The sequence below is a fragment of the Cryptomeria japonica genome, chromosome 1 (assembly GCF_030272615.1).
Source record: "Cryptomeria japonica chromosome 1, Sugi_1.0, whole genome shotgun sequence".
In the NCBI taxonomy this organism is placed as follows: Eukaryota; Viridiplantae; Streptophyta; class Pinopsida; order Cupressales; family Cupressaceae; genus Cryptomeria; species Cryptomeria japonica.
This window is the reverse complement of record NC_081405.1, coordinates 712,986,399-712,995,585: the sequence shown is the minus strand read 5'-3', so window position 1 is coordinate 712,995,585 and position 9,187 is coordinate 712,986,399.

The window sequence follows — 9,187 nt, the reverse complement described above, 5'->3', positions numbered from 1 at the left end:
TTATTTCTTTGTTTTCTCCTTCTCGGTCTTATCTTCTTTTGTCTTCTCTTCCTCAATGGTGTCCTTGACCGGTGGTGGTTGTGTCTCCACATTTTGTTCATTCACCGGTACTTCCCCATTAGTCTTTTCCTTTTGATTGTCATCAACATTCATACTTACTGATGGAATTTGATTATCAGTATGTTGTGTGTTCACTGATGGCTCATCAAAGCTCTTTCTTCAGTTTGTTTCTCCACTTGTTCCTCTTGTTGCTCATGTTGTTCAAATATTTGAACATCAACATCAAGTACATCTATATTATCAACATTATCTCCGGTGTTATTGTCAAGAATGAATATTGATCCAATATCAATCGGATCATCATACATATACTTGTTATCTGGTTCAAAATCTGTGATCTTAACACCCTTAGGAAGTTCTTCTGACTTTAGCTTTAGAGAACTGTCCTCCTCAACTTTTTCATCTTTTTTTTCTTCATCTTCATCTGGGATGAGACCTAAAGCCTTCTTACTCAAAATCTCAATCTCCTTCTGGACCGATTCAGTCTCTCCTATTAACATTCTTGGTAATCTCTTATTGGATTTGAATGATGCCTTTGCATTATCCTTTATTTGTTCAATTTCTTCTTCATTTGCTTCCGGTTGCAAGTGCTTAAAGATGTAATCAACAAATTCTTTTTCTTGGCTAATGGCTGCAATGGCTGCCTACCACTTTGCATCAATAAGATTATACAAAGAATCAAGAATCTACCCTTGCAACTCAGTAAGGGCTCTGCTATATTTTTTCATACTGAAGATGACTACATCTTCAATCTCCCTTTGTTGACTTTCAGATAAATGAACAAACAATTTATTCAAACCTTTGTATATCCCATAATCCTTGATTATTTGAACCATTCTATTGAAAAAATCTTCTAATGTAAATGGTTTCTTGGGTGACTTGCCCTTACCAGTTGCCTTGGGCTTCTTAACACTTGCTCTAAGTGCTCTTTTATCCTCCTCGAATTTAGTAGCCTCTTCATCATTTGTCGATTTGTGGGCTCGTTGCTTCTTCCTCTTTCTGGTTTGAACTGGTTCAGCAGGTGGATCAACAATTTTTTGCTTCCTCCGTAACTGAATTTTAGATGGCTTCCCTCTCTGTGATTCAATTGTTTTGTCTTCTTCGATATTCTTCTCTGCTACTTTGGCTTTTGCAGCTCTAGTCTTACCAACAGGAGAACTAGTAGGGGTACCGATAGGTGCACTTGATGCTTTACCTTGCTCTGTTGTGTACTCAGCCCTTGCTGTTGCTATCTACTCCTTTGCGAAACCTGTCTTCTCAACAAATGCTTCAACCTCCTTCCTTATCTTCTTAGCAATTATCGGTCTTTGCATCTCATAGTGGACTTGTAGAGATTTTTCTTGTAAGTCCCAATCTCTCTACAGTGGTATCCGTCGATTGCTCTAACAGATGATTAGCATAAGTAATGAGTAAATCCTTGTCTACCTCATATCCCATGGGTAATACCCATGTGGTTCTAGGGATAACTTCTTCCATCATACAAGTGTCGGTATCCACCATAAAACAAATTGTCTTCTCATACCGGTCGACTACTTCTGTCAATATGCACTCTCTAGCATGCATTTTCTTTTGAAATTCCTTGAAGTAACCCCATGAAATATTATCAAACTTATCCTTTAGTATCCTAATGTTGTTCTTCATCCGAAGTAGTGCAGGGGTACCTTCAATCCATTGAACATCTCCAATACCGGGGAAATGGTTTTAGAAATAGAAGAACAATCCCAAAATCAATTGTTCAAATTTGAATCTCAGCTTCTTATCTTTCTTCACAACTTCTAGATTCACCATCAGTTGACTTCTTAGTGCCTCTGCCAGATCATAGTCAACATTCTCTTTTACCATCCAGTAGGTAGTATGAATAGCTACTGCTGGTATACTGTTCATTCCGCTAGAATAAAAAATCATGTATCTGATCACCACGGAGGCATATTTCACAGCTGAAACATTGATGTTGTTTACTGTAATGGCTCTACCATCCCATCTTGATCCCGTCAGCTTCTCAACATCATTCTTGGGTATTGATCTAAGTAAGGGTACTTCACTGGTTGAGAAAAATCCAGTTACTTTCCTGCTTCTGAACAAGGGTATGACATTGTCAAAACCTTCAACACCATTCACCGATTCACAATGCACTTCCGATCACCTCAGATCTCTGCTAGACACGCTAAATGCTGCAATCACAAAATTTCCTCTGCTCTGCTCGCTCGCCAAATGCTCTCAAGATTGCAATGTGTCAAATGAAATTCAAAATGTTCCTTCTATTTGCTTTCAAACTACTGCATTAAATGTTTTAACTGACAAAACCCTCAATTGCCTTAAAATACTCTTAAGCATATTACCGGTTATAAAAACTCAATGATATTTACCGGTTATGATTCAAAAAGGCTTATAAACATCAGAATGCATCAAAATATGCAAATTTAACTTATAGTACATCATCCACGGGTTCATCTCAATATTTGACAATAAGCTCACCCCAAGTTGTAGAAACAACTTAGTTTGTCGATGATAGATTCTCCACACTAGGTGAAGAATTTGATTCCTCAATCGGTTTGTCATCACTCTTTTTCTTCTAGATTCTATTCATCTCAGCTCTGGTTTCTTCAATATCAACTTTCTACTTTCCTTTCCGGTCTATAGGATGATTCATCAGTCGGTTCTTCTGTGTTCTACAAAACTTAGCAATGTTTCTCAGTTTGCTACAATGATAACATGCCATTCCAGATGCTTTCCATGGTCCCACATTGCCTCTACCTGTCCTTCTTCGATAGTTCATTGCCACATGTCCAAATTTGTTGTAGATCGCACAAATCACATTAATTCTTTTCTCCATCTCATAAGGACTAGACCGGTTAACATGAGGTCTTTGCCAATAGAGCTTCTCTGATCATTGAAATTCCTTCTCCAATCACCATCAGTCCTTGGATTCATATGAGGTGTTGGATAATTAGCTCCATACCTACATTCAATAGATCTATGCCCATACATGTTGCATGTATAACAGTAACCTTCAAATTTTCTAGACACATATCTAGTATTAGGTCTATAACCAATATTAGCATCAGATCTGCTTCTACGAACATTAGTAGTATGTCCTGGTTTATGACAATTAAAACAAATAGGTTTGTAAGCTTTCTTACCGGTAGGCTTCTGAGTCTTAGTAGTTGTTTTACCTTCATGCAAGTTGCTCTTGGTACCAGAAGGTTCTCCCTTCTCAAATGTATTGTATCCTAACCTAGATGTATCACCTTTCATCCTCTGAGATTAGATCTGTTCATCCAACATGGTAGAACTCTTTTTGAATTTTGCAAGCTTCTCATTAGCTTATGTAAGCTCTTTAGTGAGATCTTCATTATGCTTCATAAGAGTCTCTCTAAGATATATTGCCATATCAAGATCTACTTTGGTTTCTTCTTTCCCTTCTTTCTCCTCATGCCAATGTTCATAAAGAATGATATTCTCTTGATTTATCTTAAATATCTCATTATCTTTCTCCTTGATCTTGTCTTCAGCTGCCCTCCTAGCTTCAAGTTCTTGACTCATACGAATTGTAAGGGCTTCAAGTTCTCTTCTTAGGTTAAGTTTCTCACGATTTAGTTTCTTCACTTCCTCAACCAATGCATCTATATTTGCTTCATCGGAAGAGCTACTTTCATTGATCACCAACAATTGTTCGGTTAGTTCCTTCCTTTTAGCTAGTGATGTCATATACTTGCCTCTTAGGGTTTCTAGCTCTTCCTTGGTTTTTGCAAGTTCCTTAGCCATTTCTCTATAACTCATTCCTTCTCCCATATTTACCTTAGGATTAGAGATCCCTTCCAAGTGGTTAAGCCTTAAGGAAGTTAGGTTCTGATACCAATTGAGGAACTTACAAGGCACTGAGAGGGAGGGGGTGAATCAATGCAAGTAAAAACAATACAAATCTTATTATCAATTTCACCAACTTAAAACTCAATAGGCATATAAGAAACAACACTAAGTATGCAATCACCATATAAAGCATAAACCACATGACACAAGAGTTTATACGTGCAAAAACCAAATAGGAAAAACCATGGTGGGAGTAGGTACCCATAAAGATCCACTATTTGCAGTATAGAGACATGATCGGTTAAGGTCTACAACACCTGGTTAGGGGCACACCCCATTAGAAGTGTCTAAGCCCAGTTAAGAGATTTATAAAAAGGCCTGGGAAGACCAACCCTATTAGGAGCTACCCAAGTTACTAGGATTTGCAAACACAAGTTAATGTGTCACCTGGTTAGAGGATTTAATGATCAGAACTGTTAGGATTTGACTGCACCCTATTAGGAGTGACCTTGTAAGAGGATTTTCTTGCTGTAACTGTTAGGGAGACAACAAGTACAAATGATCTCAGTATAACACCTTCAGTGTCTGATAAGATCCACTTCAGAACATTACAACATCACATAAACTTCATCTCTCAATTCTCCTGATCACCACACTATCGAAAATACAAAATTTGCTAATGATCTTTCACACTATCAAGCTCATACTCATATATCCTTTAATACCTCATCACACATTTAAAATCATCATTAGGTCGGCTAGAACCTTGTTACAATTCCCTAGGTTCAATGCTTCTAGACAATCTTGCATTGTATGCTTTAGTTATGTCGGCCACCGACATAACAAATCCAATTTTGTGTCGTTTTACCGATCTAAGTGTTTTTCATAACTATCAGTTAAGTCTCAGTCAGAATACCTGCTCTATCAATCAAATCTCATTCATATGATCCAATCAACATGTGCGATCATGAACATAACTTCATCTACCAACCTTCATTGTTGTTGTAAAACCGCATCATCTCATTCTTCATGGATTTCCTGTACCGGTTGCCGGAATATAATACTATTTGTCTTTTACCGATTAAAGTCCTAAATATTGGTTCTGATAAACCTATCTCTGCTTACCGGTTAAACCTTGTCATTTGACCTATAAGACTTAGATGAGTGTAAAAACATAGTTGCCATCAATGACAACATACAACATAGTCATCATACAACAATCTAATCAAACATATACTGGTTGCATCAAGCAAACAAACAATTACCAGTTTAGATCAAATGCCAACATTTTTTTGGAATGGTAATTAAAAACAAGATGAAATTACTTTAATGGCATGGGATAAGGTGTGTAAGCTCAAGATGATTGGGGGTACTAAATTATAGAATTGGAACCTGATGAATGAGGTTATGGGTACAAAACTCATATGGAATATGTACAAGAAGTCTAATGAAAAATGGGCAAGGATTCTCAAACAAAAGTATTTGGATTGTCAAGATAAAGAGTGCATACTCACTATTAAAAAATTGCCAAAAGGTTCGACAATTTAGAATTTTATGTTGGCATGTGGACTAATGATAACCAACCACATAAAAGGGAAATGGAATCTCATCTCAATATCATACTTGATATTCGAGTTGAGAAACATGCAATAATAACACCCCTTCACATTGTTGTGACTAGGTGAGTTAAAATGCCATTAAATAAAATAAGACTTGTGTTCGACTCATTAACTTCTTCTAAGTACTTGACTATTTTACTTCTACTCCATGTCTTGTTTCAACTTAAAGTTTCATGAAACTTATACAAAGATCAAGAACAAGTCTCTTGTTGTCTTTTTAACTTCAGTTTTCTTAGCATTTCCATTAATAATACATTACAAAACCTCATAGGGTTCCATACACCTGTAAGTGAACATGTGGTACAACCCTTGTACTCATATTCTTACATACGACTTATGAAAGCTTATGAATTTTCTCTACTCATAATAAGGCAAGATATAATCATTACTCCTCTTTCAAAGACCGAGTGGTAGTAAGAATATATTGTTGTTCTTGAATTAAAACATAGTCATATTATATGTTTGGTTGTCTTAATATTTATATTTGCATTCAAGAAAGAGAGTGCATGCTCATGTACATGCTTATAGTACATTACATGCACAAATATGTATACATGTATTCTTTTTTATTATCAACAGAGTACAAACATAACTATTTTCTCTAATTAAAAGATTTACTCCAACGAGAATGAAATATCTTTCACGTCTAATTCATTCCAATGTATAAGCATTTTAACTAAATACCTTAACTAATATTCAAAAAGATTGTAGCTTGAATGGCTTTCATATTAATTTGCCAAGTACGAGTCTTTTGGTCTTATATTAATTACATTAAAGAAAATGTTTAACAAAAATGACAAAAGACATGCCTGACATAAAGATGCAAGATTGAATGTGAGTTGCAACTACAAGCTCCTTCCAAATTGATACTTGGACTTCTATCAAACTGTTAGTTAAGCTTCTCGATTCAGCTATAGACTCTTTTCCAAAGCTTTACTAGTAGTTAATGGATCGACTCTTCTCTTTCAAGCTCCTTTAAGTCAATCGGAGTTCACTAAACTCTACACTATGTTATGAAAGGATACAGGTTACTCTAATAAACCTATTTCATTATATTCTTTTATTCTGAGCTCCTTCAAATGAGAGACAAGGGCCAACTATGATTGAATATATTCACTTCCTAAATGAACCTACGAGTTTCAACCAAGAATAGTGTCTACTTTGTTGTAGTTATTTTCCTATCCTCCATACTATTCCCATGATACCAAACTCATTGACTCGAACAAATAAGGTTGACATGGAGTTCCTCTGGTCATGCGTGCTTGCATTTACTGACCTTGAAATTTAACTCCAGTTCTCATGAAAAGAAAACATAAAAGGGAAATTTAATCTCATCTCAATATCATACTTGGCATTCAAGTTGAGAAACATGCAATAATGACACCCTTTCACATCGTTGTGACTATGTGAGTTGTAATGCCATTAAATTAAAATAAGACTTATGTTTGACTCATTAAGTTCTTCTAAGTACCTGACTGTTTTACTTCTAGTCCATAACTTGCTTCTGCTTAAAGTTTCATGAAACTTATACAAAGAAAAGACAAGGATTATGAAACTCCCTTATTGTCTTCTTAACTTCAATTTTCTTGGTATTTCTATTTTTAATGCATTACAAAACCTCATAGGGTTCCATACACCCATAAGTGAACATGTGGGGCGATATATTTCAAGTTTTATCATCAGGAATTACAGAGGAGATTTGGCATGGGGGGGTATATTAAGCTTTCTGATGGCACAAATAATGATGATGGATATGTGGTTTTTCTTGGTCGCCTAAAACCATGTATGGAAAAATAAGATACAATAGATTGACATTGAAGGCGATTCCCTCAATGTGGTTAGAGCTATTATCATAGCCAATGCCCCAACCATATTGCTAAAAGGGATTTGGGAAGCTTTGGATGGAATGGACTATATGATTAAGCACATTCATCAGAAGTCAAATAAAGTGGCAATTTTTCTCTCTAATCATGTCGTTGATCAAGAGAGTAAAACCATCGTTCCAAATGATATTATAGTTTGGAATGGTTTGGATCTATCTAGCAATGGTTTATAGATACAAATGCCTCCACTACAAAGTTGAAACAATAGATTAATATTTCCTCTACAGATATCACATGGAAAAGCCACAAAGAACTCACAAGAACATCACACAATGCCTGCGTATCTCTATCTCCATCTCCATCGAGATTTGATGAGATCTCATAGGCATCTATGAAAATTGGTTCAAAATGGAAACTTATCAATATTCTACAACGAAATGGCAGGGTCTTATGCAACTAGTATAGTGGAGATGGAATACATCTCCATCCCAGAGTGTGAATGGAAATGCTTGGAGAAGCTTGTGGAGAGTGTTTGAAGGAATTTTTTTATTTCTGCAGAGATGTAGAAAAGGGATACATTGGAACATGATTGGCGAGAAGCTTCTCAATGGCCCTCATGTACACAATGGTGAACTTGTTGAAATGGTAGAGCCAACATAGAACTGGAAAAACTAAACCATGATTGCAGAGAATGGTACAAATGAAAAATATTATTGATTTGATTTTATAGGATAAAATATATTATCAGATCCACTTCTGCATTCTAAATGTGTGCCTTTAAATAGGCAATACAAAACAACAAATGGTTGTGTAATTGCACAACTGAAAACACAATCGCTGGTAGTCTTATTAATTAAATCTAAACTAGTGTAATAACACCAACATTCCCCCCCTTATTACAGTAATCTGAACAAGAGTGGAAGTTGCAAGGGTTTTAATCCAACCCTTGAGTGACTTTGATGAAGCACCTTCACCAATCCTCCTCACTCGCCCAAGAAACACCAAATTGACCGCATTAGTGGATCTCCTAACCGAAAAACCTGGAACTGTCTACACAAGAACAAAAGTTCCCACCTCCCCTGCACAATGAGACACATTTCCTCCAAAATTCCACATCTCCTCTGAGCGTGTTTAATGCCTCCTCTAGTGCTATGGAAACTTGATAACTGTTGCTATGCCTGCACAATCTTGTCCCTCCCCTTGCTCCTAGAAGGGACAATCACACTACCAAGCTCCCTCTTCTCTTCAGGAACATAGATAAATCGCGCCCCCTTTTTAGGGACAAATCTGCCAAGCCCCGACTTTACAGGGACATAGATAGGTTGCTTCTCATGCAATGATCATCTCTGAGCGAGAAGCTAACTCGAGATGATAAAAGACCCTCCTACCTCCATTGCCTCCAACCTCTTGTCAATATTCACTATTCTCTAAAGTAGAAATCTTGTATCAACCCCTATATCATCTGATGGACTGTCACCATCAGACGAGTCATTTTTATGTACTGCAAATCTACAAAAGTTGGCCTCACCTTCTGTTGCAACAAAAGATGTATCTTTCTTTAACTTTCCATCGATTAGATCTTTGGCCCGTTGAAAACAGTTCATCTGCACATGCCCATTTTTCTGACAATAAAAGCATTTGAATTCTCTTCTACTGGAAACATTAGATTTATTCCTAGCAACCAAAGCACATTCTTCAGGAAGTTGATAGTTCTTATTAGTTCTATTTCCTTCATCAATTAGAGAAGAGATTATTGTTTCCAGGCTAGGATTTATTTTATTTAGAGTAAAGACAATATGGTCAAAACTAGAAAGCAAACTGTTAAGTAATATTGCCTTGGCATCATCATCAACAATATTAGCATTTATACCTGCA